Source organism: Lathyrus oleraceus, chromosome 7 (genome assembly GCF_024323335.1).
Source record: "Lathyrus oleraceus cultivar Zhongwan6 chromosome 7, CAAS_Psat_ZW6_1.0, whole genome shotgun sequence".
NCBI lineage: Eukaryota > Viridiplantae > Streptophyta > Magnoliopsida > Fabales > Fabaceae > Lathyrus > Lathyrus oleraceus.
Genome location: NC_066585.1, coordinates 395,092,188 through 395,113,717, shown reverse-complemented (window position 1 = coordinate 395,113,717; position 21,530 = coordinate 395,092,188). Strand labels below are relative to the sequence as shown.

The window sequence follows — 21,530 nt, the reverse complement described above, 5'->3', positions numbered from 1 at the left end:
GCTTCAATTTGGTTTTGTTTAATTGTTAATTTCAAGTTGATTAATTTCAATTTAAGTCTAATTAAATGAGGAATTTCATTTTTAATTGATTATTAAATCATTTATAATTTCAAATTTTGTTCTAATTTTAAATAAATTTTAAATGATTTTTTATTTCATTATTAATTGACTTGTTATTTTCAAGTTAATGTTAATAGATTCTTAATGTAAAATCAATTAGAGAAATTTCAATTTAATTCTTAATTAATTTTTCCGATTTAGATTAATTAATTATTTTTGGTTTGATCGATTCTAAAACAATTGATTTAAATATTGGTTTTTAAAGAAATTTTTGATAACCAATTTACAATCCACATCCAATTATCCATCTAACTAAATCCAAATCCATATCCATTATTGTCCATTTTTCATAATGCAATTGCCCATTTTTCATAATGCAATTGCCCATTTTCCAGTTCTTAAACCACACTTATTTGACCAATTCCAATTATTATCCAAAACCTTTTTCTCATTTTTCATAGTCCAATTAACCCATTAATCCTCATCCATGTATTAAGTCATGTCCAAACCAAGAGGTGAACAGTGGAAATGCAGAAGAAAAGTACAAGATGAAAACACAAGGCAACTGGAATACAAGCTGCAGAATGCGGCTTGCACAACATAAAGTGCTTGCAACACCAAGTACATGTGAAGATGCAAAACGCAGAAACGACCAAAGCAAGCTTAGAGTAAATGCGAAACGCAGTAAACGACAAGGCTTGCGCATCCAAGTTCAAAAACACCTGCATTTTTTCGAACCATCCATGATAACAGAAGCTGCATTCACCACAGAGAATCAAAAGCCATTTGAGATTGTCAACAGAAATTTAACAGAAGAATCAATTTAAAAAACTAACTAACTAACAGAGTTTCAACGATTAACAAATTTGGTGGGAGAAGAGATTAACAGAGTTAACAAAATCACTTCATAGAAACTCTATAAATTGGCAGTTCTCACCATTGGCTCGGGCCACGAGTTTTCTTCACTCTTTCAATCTTTCTCTTATCTCTTCATTCTGTTATCCACCCTTCACTCTGCAACTGTAACAACCATACGCTACCTGCAATCTTCAGCACCCATTGATTCTGCAAAACTCAGTTTCTTTTTCATTCTTGTTCATACTCCCTGCAAATCTCCATCTCTAGCCCTTATTCAACTTCTGCAGATTTTCACTAACCTGCATCACGGATACACAACGCATCAATAACAATGGTAACCGCAGAAAAATGAAGAAGAAGAAGGTAGAGGAAGCTCGAAGAAATTGAAGAAGCGAGACGAAGAGGAAGAGATGAAACATTACCTGTGAAATTTATTTCGAAGAATCACTGCGTTGAATCCTGATACCGATTTCGTTCGATCTTGTGTGAGTCCAAGCCTCGCAAAGATTCCAATCTCAGAAGTGCCGAAATCGAAAAATAACATCCTTCAGGAACAAGTGGAACGATGCAAACACGACTGCAGGAAATGGTTGAAAGATTCAGATCGAGAATGAGAGATTGTGTGTGGCCGCCGGATTGTCTTCGCCTTCGCCGGAGATATCCATGTCGCATTTCAGGAATAAGCGTTAGCTAGGATCAGATTCGTATTGGACTCCGGTTGCAGCAATTCAGCGAAGATGAGGATGAATCCGAACCGATTCGGATTGTGATGATGGCGAAAACGACTTCGAAACAATGCGATCCAGGTGTGCAGTGAAGACCGTGGAGTTTTGGTGTTGAGAATGGATTGGGTCCGCTTTTTTGGTTTGTAGAGTTTGGGCTTAAGGCCCAAACTTCTTCCAGTTCATACCTTCATCCAAGCTTCCACACCTCCTGCCTCTATTCACACTAATTAAGGCTTAATTCCATTTAATTATAATTAGTTTGAGTTAATCTTAATCAGTTTTTCATACCAGATTTTTGTACTTGGTTGTGTAAAATAATGTGTTAAATTTAGGAATAGGTTAATTAATTTTGGCTCTTAATTAAATTGACTTGTTTTTAGAACTATTAAATTTCTAGAATCCATAAGATTAATTAGGGTTTTAGAATTTTGGTTAAGTTAATTAGAATCCTCGATTTTTAGTTTCTTGATAGTTAGAAATTTAGATCATAATTAGAATTGTAAGATTAATGGATTTTGCAATTTAATTGGGTTTAAATCTTAATTAGGTCAATTAGAACTTTTAAATTAATTTAGCTACAATTTTCTTTCTAGAATAAACATTAATTCTAGAATTTAGTTGGATTTAATTAGGACATCTTTATATCTAATTAGAGTGATTGGAACCAACTATTTGTTTACATAATTAGGTATAATTAGGAGTAGTCCTTGGGTAAATTTTAGACTTTATTTTCCTAAATTAATCAACCTCTAGTATAATGACCATTTTGCCCTTAGGGCCTAAAATCTTGATTTTGGTACATGTTCCTTTAACTTAGGGCTTTTAATTAGAATTACCTGAACTTTTTGATTAATTTAATAGTATGCATAATCCGACTATTATTTTAATCCCATTGATTCGTGTTGACCAAAGGACATTTTGGTCAACCAAATCATTTGTAATCGTGCTATAAGCCCCTAGCCCAATTCAAGTGACCAAAAGACTATTGGTCACTCGATATGGCAAGTTCATTACGCTCAAGCTATTGTAGATATGTTGTTTGAAGATCAAAACATCAAGGTTCAAGTGCAAGATCAAGAATTCAAGCCAACATTAACCAAGCATAACTAGCAAAGTGGACTACTTCCTGTAGCGGTAAATTCATGATCATCAAGCTATGGATAAGCTAGACATCAAATAACAAGAGTCGCCACTACGCTTTTATTGTTTCCAAGGGAAAGGGGAAAAAGTACGAACAAATCCCAAGAATAAGAAGTTTTCAAATCAAAATTAATAAAATGCCATAGATTACAGGTAAGGGGGTTGGTTACACAGAGGGAAGATGTTGGCACCCAAAGTGTCCTAGGTACTCCTAGGAAGCCCTTTTTTGTGTCCATATGTATTTTTTGTACAAATTGATGTTTACAAACAAATAGAATAAGGGGATGATAAAAGAATTCATTAATTATATTTTTGTGTTTGACAAGACCTTCGGACTTGTGCCTACGCACCAACATAAAAATGAGGGATCAAAACCTCGTAGTTCGTGGTATCAATTTCAAAGTGGATACATTGGTTTTAACAAAAATTAAGTTTGAAAGGCACAAAGGCCTAAAATGGTTTGAATGAGTTAGTTCTTTTTGGATTTTGAAAATTTTAAGTCAAGTATGGTTGATTCTATTTACAAGTTTGATTAGGAAAAGAAGTTTGAAAATGCAATGACTTAAGGGCAAAGTTTCTAGTTTGCAAAAGTGGTCAAAGTTTGAAAATCTACAAACACAAGCAAATAATATTTTTGAAAGGAGGGAGAGATTTTGAAGTTAAAGAAGTGGGGAGGAGAAGAAGAGACTAATCCTAAGCCAAAATTTAAAAGTTAAGAGTTGAAAAGATCTGACCGATGGGCTGCAATCCAATAGACAAGAATGTCATATAGAAACCCAAATTCCCTTGGACATTAGAATCAAGCAACAAATAATGCACAATATATCAACTTGAAGAGCAAGGCATCAAATAAAGATATCCACATCCAAGCTTAGCAACTCCATGATCTCCTTTAAATTTGCTCATGTAACAGATGAATTCCACAATGCCATAAGTCACAGGTTCAAAATAACAGCTTCACAATGATCACGTTGCAGATTAACTCAAATGGATCTTCAATGATGTATCAGATGAAGTTTCAAGTTACAAGCATTTGGTTACATGAAAGTTGGCATTGGCCAAGTCCTTTGCATATGGAGTGTTGCCTAAATTCTAAGTCCAATTGTCTCAAATCAAACCAACAGTCCACACAAAATGTTTTTTTAGGGTTTTTTGTTCTTATTATGTACATTAATGGTCAAAGACCACACAAGAAATCACAATGTACACAAACATAATATATCACACAATATGGTCCAAGTGGACAAAGTGAAAATGACATTAACATAAACAATTAGAATGGTATGAATAATGACAAATGAATAAAGCTTAAAAAATAAAGTGCATTAAAAATAAAGTCTTGAAATTAAATGTTAGTGGTTAATAGGTTAGAAGTTAGTATTGCTTTTGCTTTTGTTTTAAGTCATTCTTTGGAGAACACTCAACCCACTTATCACAAGCATGGATCCTTGAACCAAGACATCTTCCAAAGGAAGGAAAAAAGGCAAACTTTCCACACAATACCATGAAAGAGGGGAGACTTACATTCTCACTAACTAGAAGGCTATGCCTTTTGTGTCAAAATTTAGCGCTATGTTAAGCAATCATAATTTGACTTATGTAGAAGTCACAACTATTTGAGGTCGGGCAATAGAATTTTGGTGTTAATGCATGTTAGAGACATAGTATAATGAACTATGCTCGTGAAACATACCACACACAAAAAAGAATATGCAAAAAAGTGGTGGACTAATCGCATCCCTGCTTATGTTGATTTTGCAATCAACTAGCCTTAGGATGCAAAGATATCATAGGCCCATGACATGAATGCATAAAGAAGGGGAATGTGATGAAGAGGGATGGGAGATAGATCAAACTCAAATTGGTCAAAGGAGGACTTTCACCAAATTAAGATCATTCATTCATTTTGGGAGATGGAATGTACATTCCATCAATCCCCTAAATCCAATGATCTTAATCTAACAAAGTCAAATCAAGCTTGACCAAAGCCCAACAACATAAGTCAAACTTACAAAACCAATCAAAATGGCTTAACACAATTATTTGGCATTTATTCAATTTAAAAATACTAAAAATAATGCATTAAATTAAAAATGGTTGGTCAATTTCCTAAAACCTCATCAAAACACCAAAGAAATGGCCATGAGATTTATCATAGTTCAAACAAGGTCAAAGGACCTCGGAGAAATATTTTCAAAATTTTTGGAAACTTAAAAGTATTTTTAAACAATTAAAAATAATCACAAAATCAATTAAATCATGAAAAATATTAATAATGATCCAAAAAATACTTTTAATTCAAAATATGAAAGAGGATTTTATTTAATTTTTTTTGTGAAACTCTTATATTTTTTGGATCAATATTAAAATTAATATGAATTAATGAAAATCAAAGGAATAAAATGAAAATCAGAAAATACAAAAAAAATGTGGACCACTTGACTCCCTCATTAATTGAGGTGGCAGATCAAGTGGACCCAAACGCGCGTTCCATGATGGAACTCTGTCAGCGCGCCACACAAGTGGTAATCAGAACCAACGCTTGTGATTAAAATAATTTGAAATGGATTAATGGTTCTGAACCGTGCCACCTCACTGCCGAAGCTAAAGGCCGGTCACCTTCTCAGGCGAACCTCGTCGGACTGGTTAAATCATCACCATGATAAAAAAAAAGAGGACATGATCTGAAAGAGAAAATGGCGTAGAGCATAAATCTAACCTCAATTTTAACTAACTCCAAATATATAGAAAGATATGAGGAGTTGAATTTTGAGGTGTGTCAACTGAGTTGCTTCGATTTGTCCTCAAAGTAACTCAATCTTCTTGCCTACATTGGTAGGACTTCAAACAACCAAAGATCCAAGGGAACTGATGAGAATTGAGTGAGAATCGAAGAGAAGAAAAAATCTGGAAAGTACCTTCAATGCTGTGTAGAACTTGATCTCTCTTGCTTCAATTCACGTTTGGTCTTGCTCCAATAGCTTGCAGCAGTGGTTTAGGATTGGTACAAATCTTTGGATCATGGATTTTTTGAATCTCCAAACAGTGAGATTCAAACTCTATTTTTAAGTGAAAATTATCAAGTTTTCCTTTGAATTGTGAGGGTTTGAAGAGGGGAAGCAAAGCTGGCGCGCAAGGATCCTCTCAAATGAGCTCAGAGGGTCTCTATTTATATCAAATAGAAGTGTTATTTGCACACTTGAAATTTCTTCCAAAATTGGCAATGTCATGTTCATGCTTGCATGGGCGTGGACAGGCCCATGAAGCAATGCACTAAGGTCCAAATTCAACTGTGCTAAAGTCTGAATGAAGCTTGATTGGCAAGGAAAAGTGAAATCGTCATTTGAAGTTTTGATTTTGCCAATTGATGCAGGCTTGTTAACACCATGCGCAACCCTAGCAAACCTCATCCAAAATGAATGAATTAGAACTCTTTATAAAGCTTATATCAAGAGGAGCGACTCTTATGTTGAACATTTTTCCATTTGGAACTTGGATCATTATGAATTTTAAGGTGGAAGTTTGGAAATTTCAACATGTTGAAAACATTTCTAAGTGTCAAGTCATATACTTCAATATTCCACCTTGCTTAATTTTTTATGTGAGCTCCAAATGAGAAAAGTGTCTTCATAAAAGTTTTAGATATTTCCAAGAACTTCAAAATGGTCACAAACTTGACATCATTTGCATTTATAATGAGAGAGTTATGCATTTTTGAAGTTGAGGAAAATCACTTGTTCAATGGTATTGGTCCAAATTGACCTATAATGTATCCTCATATCACATGCTCACAAAAGTTGATTTAGCTTTCACTCCAAACATCAAAGTTGAAGTAGACATATTGAATTTGAATTTAAAACTTGGAAATATTTCATCTCATAAAAATTGAACAAGTTATGGCCTTGAGAAGATGACTTTCAAATTAGGGTTTAGACAAAATGACATATAATGTTTCAACATAGAAAATGACTTTCCAAGAAAAATTAGCTCTAGACCTCAACATGAAAGTTGTTTGGAATGTAATTTAGAGTAACTTTTAGCTTAGAATCATTTTCATATGATAAAAATTGTAGGAGATAGGGTCTAGGGGGATCCAGTTTTGATCAGATGAATTCATCTGGCCAACCACCATCAACCAACTTGCTAACTTGCAATTCTCTTGACTTTTTAGGCTCATGGTGGATCATATATGCATAAGAGGGTGAATTTTGAAGTGTCCCTTGAGAAATTTGATCAATTTATGAGGAAGCTTGTTAAAGAAGTTACTCAAGATACCCAGTCACACTACGGTTTCCAAAGCAAACCAACTCCAAATTCTTGAAGAAATCTCAATCAAAATAACATGCAAAGATCATTGGGACTCATATTATGCTTAGAGATATTGTGGGTCATTCCTTGGTTGTGCTCTTATCCATGAGGGTCTTAAACCCTAGATATGAACTTGATAGATCAATGGTGATCATGCCCTACCTACAAAAGGGTTAGGCAAATGCAAAGACATTTTTTTGGTATTTTGGTTAGAAAAATGATAATATACAAGTATGATACAATCACATGGTGCTTGGTGATCTCTCCCAAAACAAACCCAATGAAAGAGGGGTAAGGAGAATGCCAATGTGTGATCCCAATGCTAGTGCATATGATGAAATTGCATGAGGGATCTTAGGGTCAAAATTGGGTTCTTACAGCTGCCCCTATTTAAGGACATTCTAATTGAGGAGGTGAAGGTTAAAATCTTCATATCGACCCAGTAGAATAGGCTTAAATAACAACATATAGAAGTAAATTTTGGTCCCTAAGAGACCTCGTGATGCATATGATATGAATGTAAAAGCAAATTATCTGTGGGAAAATGTTGCCACAAAGGAAAAGAAATCAGAGTGACCGACAGCCCGCAGGAGCACAATGCATTCCGCAAGGAAAGCTCACTGGGGAAACAGAGACTCTATGGGGATTGAAAGGGTTATGCATAGGCCAGGCTATGATTTAAAAACTGCTGGGAGACTAGAGGAATTCCATAAAAATGGAAAGACTCAGCTGGGGAAACAAAAACATCTACAGGCGAAACAAGTAGATCAGGATCAAACTGACTTACTTGAATCATGCAGGAACAACGATTTCACTAAGGAAATGCGCACTCAACTCAACTGGGGAAGAAATATACTTCAACACAGGAGGAGCAGAAATTTATTATCCACCACCGGTTACTGGGTAAGGAGATAATAAAGATCTGACAGAGAGGACATCCGTCATCGGTTAGGATGAACATATCAAGGATGACTTACTAGGAACCGCCAAGAGGGTGTATTCATTACCGGTTACTGGGTAAGAATAGCCTTGCTGGGGAAAACTGTAGAAATAAGATTTATAACTACCACTTACTGGACAGAAGACCACATATGAGAATATCTGTTACCGGTTAAGGTGAACATATCAAGGATAGACTCAAAGGAAAGAAAATCTGTCATCGGTTAAGATGAACATATCAAAGATAGACTTGCCTGGGGATGTCAAGGAGGATATCCGTCATCAGTTAGGATGAACCTATCAAGGATAAACCAACTGAACAAAAAGTAGGAATTAAATTTATCAAATGCTGGATAGAATACCATCAAAGAGAAAATCTGTCATCGATTAGAATGAGCATATCAAGGATAGACTCTGTGAGGAGAGAAATAGGAATTATATCTATCAGTTACTGGATAGAATACCAAAGAGAAAATATCCGTCACCGGTTAAAGTGAACATATCAAGGATATACTATACGAAGGGGAGAAAAGCAGGATTTACAACTACCGGTTATTGGGCAGAATACCGCAAAGAGAAGAAAACCCGTCATCGGTTAGGATGAACATATCAAGGATTAACCCTCTGGGGGAGAAAAATAGGGATTACAACTACCTTTTTGCTGGGTAGAATACCAAAGATGAGTGTATCCGTCATCGGTTAGGATGATCATATCAAGGATAAACTCACAATAGGGGAAGGAAATATCCGTCATCAGTTAGGATGAACATATCAAGGATATACTTCCTGGAGAAACATAAAATGAATCTGCTAGGGACTCCACCGGGGAGAAAACAGGGGTACTTTTGCCGGGTATTGGGCAAGAAGTAACAATCTGTAAACTAAAAATAATATTACCAGTTACTGGGTAATAAACTCTTAGGGGACCCAAAACATCTTATCTAGGTAGGATCTAGAAAGAAACGGCCAATCAAGACTCAACCCAATGAGGATATAACTCAAGGGGAGTGGTTCCATCCAGATAATCAATTGGGGAGGAAACTGAAATACTAATCATCCACGAGGGAATAACTCAGTGGGGAAAAGAGAAAGGTTAAAATCTTTCTGCTTAGAGGGCTGGCACTCTATATTTGAGGGAGGACAAACACCAAACTCGTAATGGGATAAAGTACTGCCATGACAGAGAATGAGATTCACAAGAATGAGTCAACAAATATGATGATGTAACCATGAAATTATATGAGTGTATATGTATATGTATATGTAAATATGATGATTATGCTGACAACACGATCGCAAAGGATACAAGGGTTTCACAGAATTTGAATCATCGATATAATTCTCGGTCAATCCACAAAAGAGGGAGACAACTGCTGGAGAAAGGAGAGATCAACGTCCCAAAGGCCCAAACCTAGCTGGGGAAGGAGGATATATGCTGAGAAAAACTATTATCGAGTCTATGGGGAATTTCGGGTCAACATATATCAAATGGGGGACAGTCATGCAGAGGATAAACACAAATAGCTGCTCAGAAACCAGGAGAAAAACTCTAACTAGGAGCAAATCTGATGGCGATTGGTGAGGAAACCAAAGTTCTGCCAAAATCGTGCAAATAGCCGTAACGAAATATCCGCACTCAGTTGGGAACTTGGCTGGGGAAAAGTGAAAAATAATCATTTGGAGAAATCAACAAACACCGAGTGCTGAACAATGCTGTCGGGGATGAAAGAGAAATTGCGCCTACTGCTTTGGGAGAACCAATACTGCTCCACACTTAGGGCTTACTGCTTTCGAACCACTGTTGATATTCCTTCTAAATGAAATCGATTATTTAAAATTACTGCTTTTATATGTTTTAAGAAAACATATTTTGATTAAAACTTTAATTTTTCAAAACGATCATAATAAAATTTAAAACTATTTGGCTGAAATAAATAAGAGTAGAAATAATTGGATAAAAGCTCAACTTTATTTAATAGAATGGTAGTCTGTAAATGACAAGACTCCATAGATCTTTTACAAAGTTGAAACGGGTAATTTACATGGAAAAGGGTTACATTGAATACAAATGACCACTAATCCTTCCACCAACTCTTGATATCCACTGTGCTCTTGGCCGCTACTGGGGATTATGGATCACCGTCGACCGTTGTGCTCAACAAAGTCTGTAAATCTGAAGATCAGCAGGATGCAGTTACTTGCCATGATCCCTAATTTTGCATAAATTTCCCCAAGATGGGGTACTCAATTTATCGGGATAATTCTTTTCTATTTTTATGTCTCTAACTTTTGCCTGGATCGCCCTTTCGGGTTTTCGATCCACCAAGACGCTCATTTTTTCCTAAGCCGCCCTTTCGGGTTTTCAACTTAGCAAGTTGTTCTTTTCTTTTTTTTAGGCGAAGTATTTCTTGACTGCATCTGCATTCACATGATGAGTGACCTCTTCACCATCCATAGTTGTAAGAATCAAAGCACCGCCTGAAAAGGCTCTCTTGACAACATATGAGCCTTCATAATTAGGAGTCCATTTTCCCTTAGAATCTGGTTTGAACGATAAGATCTTCTTGAGCACAAGGTCACCTTCTCTGAATACACGAGGTCTGACCTTCTTATCAAAGGCTTTCTTCATCCTCTGTTGATATAACTGACCATGACACATGGTAGTTAACCTCTTCTCTTCTATCAAATTCAGCTGATCAAACCTGGTCTGACACCATTCAGCCTCAGTCAACTTGGCTTCCATGAGCACACGCAATGAAGGGATCTCAACCTCTACGGGGAGTACTGCTTCCATGCCATAAACAAGTGAGAAAGGGGTTGTCCCTGTTGAAGTGCAGATGGATGTATGATACCCGTGCAAAGCAAATGGGAGCATCTCATGCCGATCGTTATATGTTACAACCATCTTCTGAATAATCTTCTTGATGTTTTTGTTTGCAGCTTCAACAACCCCATTCATCTTAGGTTTGTAGGGAGAAGAATTATGATGTGCAATCTTGAAGTCTTTACAAAGAGCTTCCACCATATTATTATTCAAGTTTGATCCATTATCAGTAATGATCTTGCTTGGCACACCATAACGACATATAATCTGATTCTTGATAAACCTTACAACAACTTGCTTGGTTACATCTGAGTATTGTAGCGGGGTATTCGTTAGCATTAGAGATATTGACTAAATCCAAGGTAAACCATATAAGTCGAGTCGCCACCGCACTTCTATTTATCCAAAAGAATGGTTAGAAAGCGAACAAAAACCTAAAAGATTTATCGAATCAAAAACTAGTAAAAATGTCAGAGATCGGGGTAAGGGGATTGGTTATGCAATGGGAAGGTTTTAAGCACCCAAAACATCTTAGGTACTCCTAGGGAGCCCTTTTCACATTTGTTGTAAGGTTGGTATTTTGTGAATATTTGTTTGTGAAAACATGATTGAAGAGATGAGAAGAGAATATACAAGTTATTTACATTTTTGTGTTTGGATGGATAAACCCATTGCCTACGTAGCATCTTAAAAAGATTAGGATCAAAACCTCGTAGTTCGGGGTAAAAATCTAAAAAAAAACAAGTTGGTGAATTGGTTGGTCCAAAAGCCTTAAGGTCTTTTGTTATCCAAAGGAGAAAACTCAACCTAAAACCACAAATCCACCATGTGAGGATAGCTTCAACATGCTAGTGAGGGGTTAACCCTATAATAAGCATGGAAGACTCATTGTCCATCACTAAGGATATAGGTGAGCATTACATCTACCTCAAGGATAACTCAAACCTAATAGATAAAGGTTATAAAAAAAGTTTGATTAAGAGAGTGGCCATTGAAACCACAAAAAGGTATTTGAATGAGTGGTATTTACCAATGAAAAGTATTTACAAAGTATGGTCAAAGTTGACTTAAAATTTCAATTCAAAATAAGTGTTATGAAAAGTAAGTTTGAAAATCAAAAGCATAAGGCTTAGGTTTCTAATGTTTGAAAACAAGTGTTAAATGTTTGCACAAAAGTTTTGGCTTGGGTTAGAGTGGAGGGAAGAAGAAGAATGGCTAAAGTCCTAATCATACAAGAGATGAGGGATAAGAAACAGGACCACAAATGGAGTTCCTCTCTTGAGATCATATTGATGATCCAAGTAGCTCCCATCCTTTGGAAGAAGCAAGAAAATAAGTAATAAGCTCAAGCGATCAACATAATCAAACAAGCTCTTAGAAGATCCCCAATGTCTCTTGTATCTTTCACTTTGGGATGAACATGGCAATGGTTCTTCAATTTGAGCTCACATAGGATTCCCTAGCACAAAAGCACACACATCAAAGAGTTTTATGAAGCAAATCAAGAATGGACAAGAGTGAGTTTAGAGGTTTGGTCCTTTTAATCCATCTTTAACATTAAGGTCCTTTTACTCCAATTTTGCATAGGGAATGTCCTAGAAACTAAGTCCATTTGTCTATTTCTTTGCATTTGGTCCACAACAATCAAAACAAAACACAAGCACAATAATATATACACAATTATGTGCTCAAGTGAGCAAAAGGCAAATTGCATTAACATAAACATGTGCTCAAATGAGCAAAGGGGGAAAAGCAAATGAATAATATGTACAAGAATAGTAAATTGCATAAATGTAAAGTGCAAGAAGTAAATATTAATAGTTAATAGTTAGTATTAATAGTTAGTGTGCCATAAGGCAAATTTAGCGCTATGTTAAACAATCGTAATTGGAATTATGTAGAAGTCACAACTATCTGAGACCGGTCAATAATAATGTAGGCAACAACACAAGTTAGAGATCTTGATTAGTGAATCAAACTCCAACAACTTGCCATGCCAAAAAGAAGATGAGAAATGATCTTGTATTGATTTAGGTTCTTTGCATGATTTAGGAAGCAATCTATCCTTAATGCAAAGCCATTCACTTGATCCATGATCAAGATGAATTAGATTTGAATCAAGGAAGATTAAACCTCCATGTATCAATGCTAACCACCAATCTTTAACTCATTGATAAAAAAAGAAAGAAGAAGAAGTAGAAGAAGAAGAAGATGAAGAATTAAAGTGCATTAATGGAAATGATATGTATTAATCAACAAGCATTGACCAAAGATAGAGAAGATCAAGGTCAAACAAATAGAAAACAGAAGCAAAATGAGAATTAGAAGTCAAGAAACAAATAAAATATTTTTGGCATTTTTTATTATTAAAATAAAACTTGAATTAAAATAATAAAGAAAGGTCAAACTTCAAACTCACTTCAAATCAACTTTGAAAAGTCCAAGTGAATTATCCCAAGTTCAACAAGGTCAAACAAAGTTTGACAAAAAATTTCAGCATTTTTAAAAGTCAGAAACTATTTTAAATCAATTAAAAATGCATAAAAATAACCTAATTGAACTAAAATCTCAAATAAATCTCAAATCAATTAATAAATTGATGAGAATATTTTTCATAGATCTATCATCATTCAAAGAGGTTGGAAAAATATTTTTGTATTTTTTGAATATCAAAAAATATTTTAAATGAATTAAAAATAACCAGAAAAGAGAAAATTACTAAAAAATATCAAATGATAAAATAAAAAATATTAAAAATCATTTTTAGAAAGTAGAAATTAAAAGGAGAAGAATGAAATTCGTCCCATAATTTTTGGACCAATAATGAGAGAGATATTAATTTTTGAAAAAAAATGGAATTAAAAGAAATAAAAGAAATTAAAATCAGAAATTAGAAAATAGGAAAAAGCGTGAGCCATTGGATCTGAGCTCATTAATTGAGCTGGCAGATCAGAGAGTCCAAACGCGCGCGCCTACCATGTTCCTTGGTTAATGCATCACATGTGACATTATTGTAAGTCATAACAAGGCACAACTGAGATTCAATCTGGAAAATGGAATGGAAGGCTCTGATTGAATCTGGAGAACAGACGGTGGCCAGCGCCACCGTCTTCTCTGACCAACTTCCGGCCAAACCAAAATTTGCAGAAATTAAAACAGCAACCAAAATGCACGATCCAGGTATCATTCGAAAGCTGGGGTGATGTACATCACCCCTGTACCACTCAATTCCATTCTAGATCTCTAGATTGAGAGAAATCAGAAGTGGAAATTTTGTGGTGTTCAAGTGAACTTAATGATTTTTAAAAATTGAAAGCATAGTAATGTTGCCTCTATGCAGAGGACTTCAGATCACACATCAACAAAGCAAATAGATCACTATACAAGCTGATTTGAAGCAAATAACAGATGAAGAAAACCTTTGAATTGCAAGGATTTGAGTCAAGATCTTTGGATGCTTTTGCTAATAGTAGGTACTATGGATCAAGAGGAGAAGGTTCAGGTTGTTAAATTATGAAGCCAAGGCCTTGTATTTATAGCTGAAGCAATGCTGAATGCATGAATCAAAACTTGCATGAATGGAAAGGGCCTCCATGCATGGGCCTGTACAGGCGCATGGAGGGCCCAATTCCAACTGGAAATGAAAGCTTATGCATGATGTAAGTAGAATGGACGTGCAGATTGGATTGTATTAGCTCATGCATGGCAATTGAAATGATTTTCCAAAAATGCACTATTACATTGAAGTCTTCGAAAATGCCATGTCCAAAATTAAAATGCAACCTTATGAGTAATGGTTGGAAATCTTATTGCATAAGGAACAAATGTTATGTTGATCAAAACTTCATTTGGGCCTTGGAAATGAATGAAAATTGAACTTGAAGTGTAGGGCGCAAAACATGCATATGTGAAATTTTCAAAATTGGCCAAAGTTCAAGCCCTTATATCTCAATGATGCAAGCTCCAAATGACAACATCTTCAACATGAAAGTTGTATATATTTTCAAGGCAATACATTTTGACTTAAATTTTTAATCATTTGGATTTTTGATGAAGAAGTTATGGGCACTTGAAGTTGGACTTTTTCACATTTCAATGCATTTGGTCCAAAGTGACCTATAATGTTTTGCATGATCACATGTATTTATTTTGAGATTTTGCAATTTTTCTCAACATAACATTTGAAGTAGAAATCCTAATATTTCCAATGAATTTGGTCTTACTTAAAAATCATGAAAAATGAAGGATTTATGTCCTTGGGAAGTTGACCCAAAATTAGGGTTTCAGTAAAAATGACCTATAATGTCTTGGAATGGATGATGACCTTCCAAACTTCAAATCAATTTTGGATGAACATGAAAGTTGTTCATATGGTCCTTAAGAACCTTTTATCTCTTGGGGTCATCTCCATTTGACCAACATATGAAAAGTTAGGTCTCAGTGTATTTCAAAATAGTTAGATGATTTGACTGATCAACTTCTCAAGTCCAAATCTCATATCTTGATGAATTGATGATTGAGGACACTCAAATGAGTTAAAATATGAATGAAATGATGAATTAAATAACTTCCCTTGATTATATTTGACCATGGGTTGAGGTTGCTTAATGAGCAAGGCACAATTGATGAACAGATGAATTCGGGTTTCCTTGGGAAACAAGCCTCAAGCCCTTTGATTTGCTTTGATCAAAATGATGAAGTGAGATACTTGGGAGGCATATTTTATGGATGAGAGCTTTGGGGACCATTGCCGTGCTTGCTTTCACCTTCTCTTGGCCATATCAATGCACATAGGATCTCCTAGAAGCTTTTAGACCTTGTGATTGTTCAAGCTACAAACAAGAGATATTAGTGACATATTTTTGTGCTTTTGGTTAGTAAATCAAATGATAAAAGCCATAATATACAATTCAAGCATGCTTGGTGATCTCAAACCAAACTCACAAGTGATCCCACCCCAAAGGTAAGGAGCCAAGATGCTTATGATCCTTGAGGCAATGCAAATGCAATGTTATGATGCCATGAGGGATCTTAGGGTCAAAATTGGGGTCTTACAGATGCCCTTATTTAAGGTCATTCTAGCCGGAGAAGTGAAGTTTAAAATCTTTGTCTCGACGGGGTAGAATGGGCTTAAATAATAACAAAGAGACGAATTTTGGTCCCTAAGAGACCTCATGATGCAAATGTACGTATGCAAAAAGTAATACTCTATGGAGATATGTGTCCATAAAAGAGAAAAGAAATCAGGAGACATTGGAAATCCATATGAGTAATACACTCATAAATGGGACAGAGACTCTGGGGACTCTAATGGGGATAAGAAAGGGAATAAAATGCGTGAGCAGGTCACAGCTTAAGACTTGGGTGAGAGACACGAGGGGAATTCCATGAAAATAAATCAATGGAAAGAATCGAGCTGACTCAGGGAAGCACGTATTGGGGAATATGCCAATACAGCGGAACTATCCACAAAGGATACTTTGGATGAAAATACAGACTCAGATGGGGAAAATCCACTAAGGGACCTCGCTGGGGGTGTCCAAAGAGGACCCAACTGAGGAAACAACAGAATGAGGTATTACCGGTTACTGGGTAATAAGCTCAAGGAGACATGTAGTCAAAACACTGGTATGAGGGTGAAAGAACAACATGCTCGGGGAGAATGAATATCTAAGACCGGTATGAGGGTGAAAGAACAACATGCTCGGGGAGAATGAATATCTAAGACCGGTATGAGGGTGATAGATATCAAATATCCAAAATCATCTGATGAAGATCTAAAAAGGTATATTTCGACTCAGGAAATCCGGCTCCACAGGGGACAAAGGTCATAATAGGGAGCAGAAGGGAAGGAACACCAGGGATACCGGTTACTAGGCATATAATAGGTGACCGACCAAGCGTGAATTGGAGAATATTTCCAAGACACTCATCATCCAAAAGAGAGCTAAAAAAGAAAACTTAATTACAGGATGGGCATTCGACTCCGCAAAAGGGAATACGAACCTTACTCGAATGGGGAAGAACAAAAGACTTCGACCAAAGAGCGCATGAGATATATTATCTATTACCGTCAGAACATAGATAACATACTCGCATGGAAGATTATCCACAACCGGTTACTGGGTTAATGAAGGATAAATTGACCGAAGGAAAAGAGCATTGGGATACCAAATACTAGGTATAAAATGATGACCAATCAGAATGGAGAAGCAATCATTACCCATCAAAGGTAAATGAAAGATGACCTGCTAGGAACACATTGACAAAGGCAATGATCCGGGAGATATATCACGGGTTACCGGGAGATATACTCAAAAGGTGAAGGAATATCAATACCGAATATTGGATAAAGATAACCGTTAAGGAGGGGATTACATCTACCGGATACTGGGTAGAAAACCACGGAAGAGTAACCGTCATCGGTTAAGATGAACACGAATAAGGTTAACTCTGCAAGGGGTGAAAATAAGGTTTACAACTACCGGCATGAGGGTAGAAAACCACAGATTCCGCCGGGGAAAAGATGGACAATTTACTGGTTAATGAGCAATCATTCATTTAAACTACGGGGAAATGGAAGGATAATTACGAGAGGCCAAACCTAGGAACAAACTAGAGAGGCACGATGAAACAAGACTCATCCCTATGAGGATATAACTCAGGGGGAACTCCATCCCAATATATGTGTTGGGTGGAAGCAGAAACAACAATCATCCACGAGGACATAACTCAGTGGGGAATACGGAAGAAAGTGAAGGAAAATTACCATCCAAGGCGCAGCGGAATTTAAAAATTTCTCCATTTAGTGATCCTTACGAATGGGCATGATCAGTGATAGAATCGTTACCTCTTATGGTGCTTCAAACCTTTGGTGCATATCTCTTGTAACGATCAAAACCTTGGATACAAATCCACAGAGCGATCACAAACGTTGAACGATGACAACGTCTCTACTCAGTCCACACGAACGGGTTCCTTCAATCTCAGTGCTAGCTGGTACGAATGAAGGCTTTGACTGAGAGAGAGAGGGAAACGAAATTCCAGGTCTTCACTTGAGTCTGAGTTACAATGCTTCTACCCAAGGGTTCTATTTATAGAACCACTTGTGTGGGCTTCAAGCTAAAAAGTCCACTTAAGTGTATTTTGGCCCATATCTTATAATATGCCCAAATCACTTAAGCGTGTGGTACCTTACCATATTTCGTATTCCACTTAAGTGCACCGTACCTTACGATGTTCCTTAGTTACTCTATCTCTCATCAATCCGTCCTTTGTGTGTGACCTTATAGGTTTTCACGACGTTGGCAATCATATTAAATCACGCATTTAACATAATAAACAGTGAGCGGTATCTAGCAACACATCACTGCTACCCAAGACACGGTCATGTGATCTGACAAAACCTCCTGTGATAATAATTATGTGTATAATTACCCATTTGCCCTTATGTCTATATTGAACACAAGGTATAGACCGTGTCATCCTTGTCCAGTTCAATATTGGGCCCATAGACATTTATCCTGTTACGCAGGATGGGCAAATTCCATCTAGGTCACTCATGTCCCTCAGCATGCTTCGTGGAGTACCCATAAACTGTCTTTATGGTTATCCAGTTACGGACAACGTTGGATCAACAATAAAGCACTCGACTCTACATCTAGGATCCATAGTGGTTTCAGGTCGAAGAGTGGTATACACCATTATCACCATGAGAATAACTTATGACACTTTGCATAACTTTCTATATAGTATTCTGATAGCGGGTCAATCCGGTATAAATATTACTCTTAATATTCATACCTATGTTTAAGACTTGATAACTCTTTATCCATGATCCATGAGATGTGATCATCAGTCTACAAACATAATAGTCTTAATGCTTTAATGTTATCCCATTTCACAATAAAGCTCGACTACGGATACTTTAAGAATAGTGTCCTTATGTTTAATGTGATCTCATGATTAAGTCATACTTGATACATTAAACGGACTAGCTATTCTAGGGACTTTATTAAATAACCATAATAAAGAAAAAGCCTTAAATAATTCGATACAAGTACCAAAAGTATTGGCCTCTAGGGCTTACACCAACAATCTCCCACTAGCCCTAGAGCCAATCAAGCATACCCCTAATGCCCATTGATCTAGTATGGCCATCATGCTTCTGCTGCGCAAGAGGCTTTGTCAGTGGGTCAGCAATATTGTCAAGTGTCGGTACTCTATATATTTTCACATCTCCTCTATCTATTATCTCTCGTATGAGGTGATAATGCCTAAGTATCTATTTGGATCGTTGGTGAGATCTAGGCTCCTTAGCTTGTGCGATAGCACCATTGTTATCATAATAGAGACCAATGGGATCCACAATGCCAGGAACTATGCCAAGTTCACTAAGGAACTTTTGATCCAAACAACTTCCTTTGCTGCACTTGAGACAGCAATATACTCGGCCTCGGTTGTAGAATCAGCAAATGTATCTTGCTTTGAACTTTTCTAGCTCACAGCGCCACCATTTAAGCAAAACACATAACCATTGGAACCATTCATATTAAAGCGTCTCAGCATTTTGTCTATGTACTCTGGCTTAGGCCAAGCATTTTGTGATCTATCTCTATAGATTCTGATTCCTAATTTATAGGTTGCTTCACCTAGGTCCTTCATAGAAAATAATTTCCCCAACCAAGACTTTACTTGTTGTAGGGTAGGGATATCGTTTCCAATGAGTAATATGTCATCTACATATAATACCAAGAACACGATCATGCTCCCACTAACCTTCTTGTAGACACAAGGCTCATCTTCGTTCTTGATGAACCCATATTATTTTACTGTTTCATCAAAACGAAGATTCCATGAGTAGGTCACAGGCTCATCTTGATCCATGAGTAATACATCACCTTGATCTGTTATGAGATATCCATATCTCTCAGGTAGGTGACGTATCCTGCTTGACCTACGCTGGTCTTGTTCTACTTGAGCAGGTTGCTCTTTACACAACTATTTGTGTTTCCTGCTCTAATTCCTCCATAGGTGTATCAATGCCTTGTGATTCTTGAATTTCTTCAAGCTCTACTTTCCTCCCACCGATTCCTTTGGAAATAAAATCCTTTTCTAGGAAAACTCCAGTTCGAGCGACAAACACTTTGCTCTCAGAAGGATTGTAGAAGTAATACCCTCTTGTTTCTTTAGGATACCCCACAAATAAGCATTTGTCAGATTTGGGCTCAAGTTTAGTTGAAATTTATCGTTTCACATAAACTTCGCAACCCCAAATCTTCATGTAAGACATATGTGGTTTCTTACCACTCCATATCTCATATGGTGTCTTCTCAACCTTTTTGGATGGAACACGGTTAAGTGTGTAAGCTGCTGTCAATAGTGCATGTCCCCAAAAGGAGTTTGGAAGATCGGCGTGACTCATCATGGATCGGACCATGTCTAACAGGGTTCGATTTCTTCTCTCAGATACACCATTCCATTGGGGTGTTCCAGGAGGAGTGAGTTGGGATAGGATCCCACACTCTTTCAGATGGTCATCAAACTCTAGGCTTAAATACTCACCACCTCGATCTGATCGAAGAGTTTTAATATTCTTACCTAGTTGGTTTTGTACTTCTTTCTTGAATTCCTTGAACTTTTCAAAGGACTCTGATTTGTGTTTCATTAAATACACATAAACCATATCTACTGAAATCATCAGTGAATGTGATGAAGTACTGAAAACCTCCTCTGGCTGGTATGTTCAGTGGTCCACATACATCAGTATGTATGAGGGCCAAATGATCATTAGCTCTTTCACCTTTTCCTGTGAATGGAGACTTTGTCATCTTTCCAATTAAACAAGATCTGCATGTCTCATATGATTCATAATCAAAAGAGTCCAAGAGTCCATCTTTATGGAGTTTAGAAATGCGCTTCTCATTTATGTGGCCTAATCGACAATGCCAAAGGTACGTTGGATTCAACTCATTAGGTTTCATCCTTTTAGTATTAATGTTATAAATAGGCATTTCAAGATCAAGGACATATAGTCCATTGTTCATTTGCGCAGTAGCATAGAATATATCATTCAAATAAATTGAGCAACAATTGTTCTTTATTATAAATGAAAAACCAAACTTGTCCAAACAAGAAACGGAAATAATATTCCTGCTAATTGTAGGTACATAATAATAGTTCTCTAACTGAATTATTAAACCACTAGGTAAAGTCAATACATAAGTTCCTACGGCTAAAACAACAACCTTTGCTCCATTGCCAACTCGTAGGTCGACTTTACCTTTTGCCAAATCTCTACTCCTTTTTAGTCCCTGCACATTTGTACAAATGTGAGAACCACATCCAGTATCTAATACCCATGATGCTGAAGTAGATAAATTAATTTCAATAACAAAAATACCTGAAGTTGAAGTCTCTACTCCATTCTTCTTATCTTCCAGGTACTTTGGGCAGTTTCTCTTCCAGTGTCCGGTCTTACCGCAATGGAAGCAGGTGCCTTCTTTTGCTATGCCTCCACTAGGCTTTAAAGTAGCAACGGTGGGTTTGGGTTTGGCAACTTCCTTACCTTTCCCTTTATCACCCTGCTTAGTGGGCCTTTTGTTCTGTCTCTTTCCATTTCCGATCATCAAAATGGACTTCCCTTTTGACTTCAGATTCTGCTCGGCAGTTCTTAA

At 36.5% G+C, this 21,530-nt stretch overlaps 1 long non-coding RNA gene across 1 annotated transcript; it reads right to left on the bottom strand.

Moving 5' to 3' along the window:
- Positions 1 to 526: 526 nt before the first annotated feature.
- Positions 527 to 1,748, bottom strand: LOC127107053 (uncharacterized). Its single transcript, XR_007795620.1, has 3 exons — positions 1,341 to 1,748; positions 998 to 1,217; positions 527 to 816 (listed from the first exon to the last, which is right to left on the bottom strand). It is a non-coding gene; the product is annotated as an uncharacterized LOC127107053 (long non-coding RNA).
- Between the last annotated feature and the right edge of the window lie 19,782 nt (positions 1,749 to 21,530).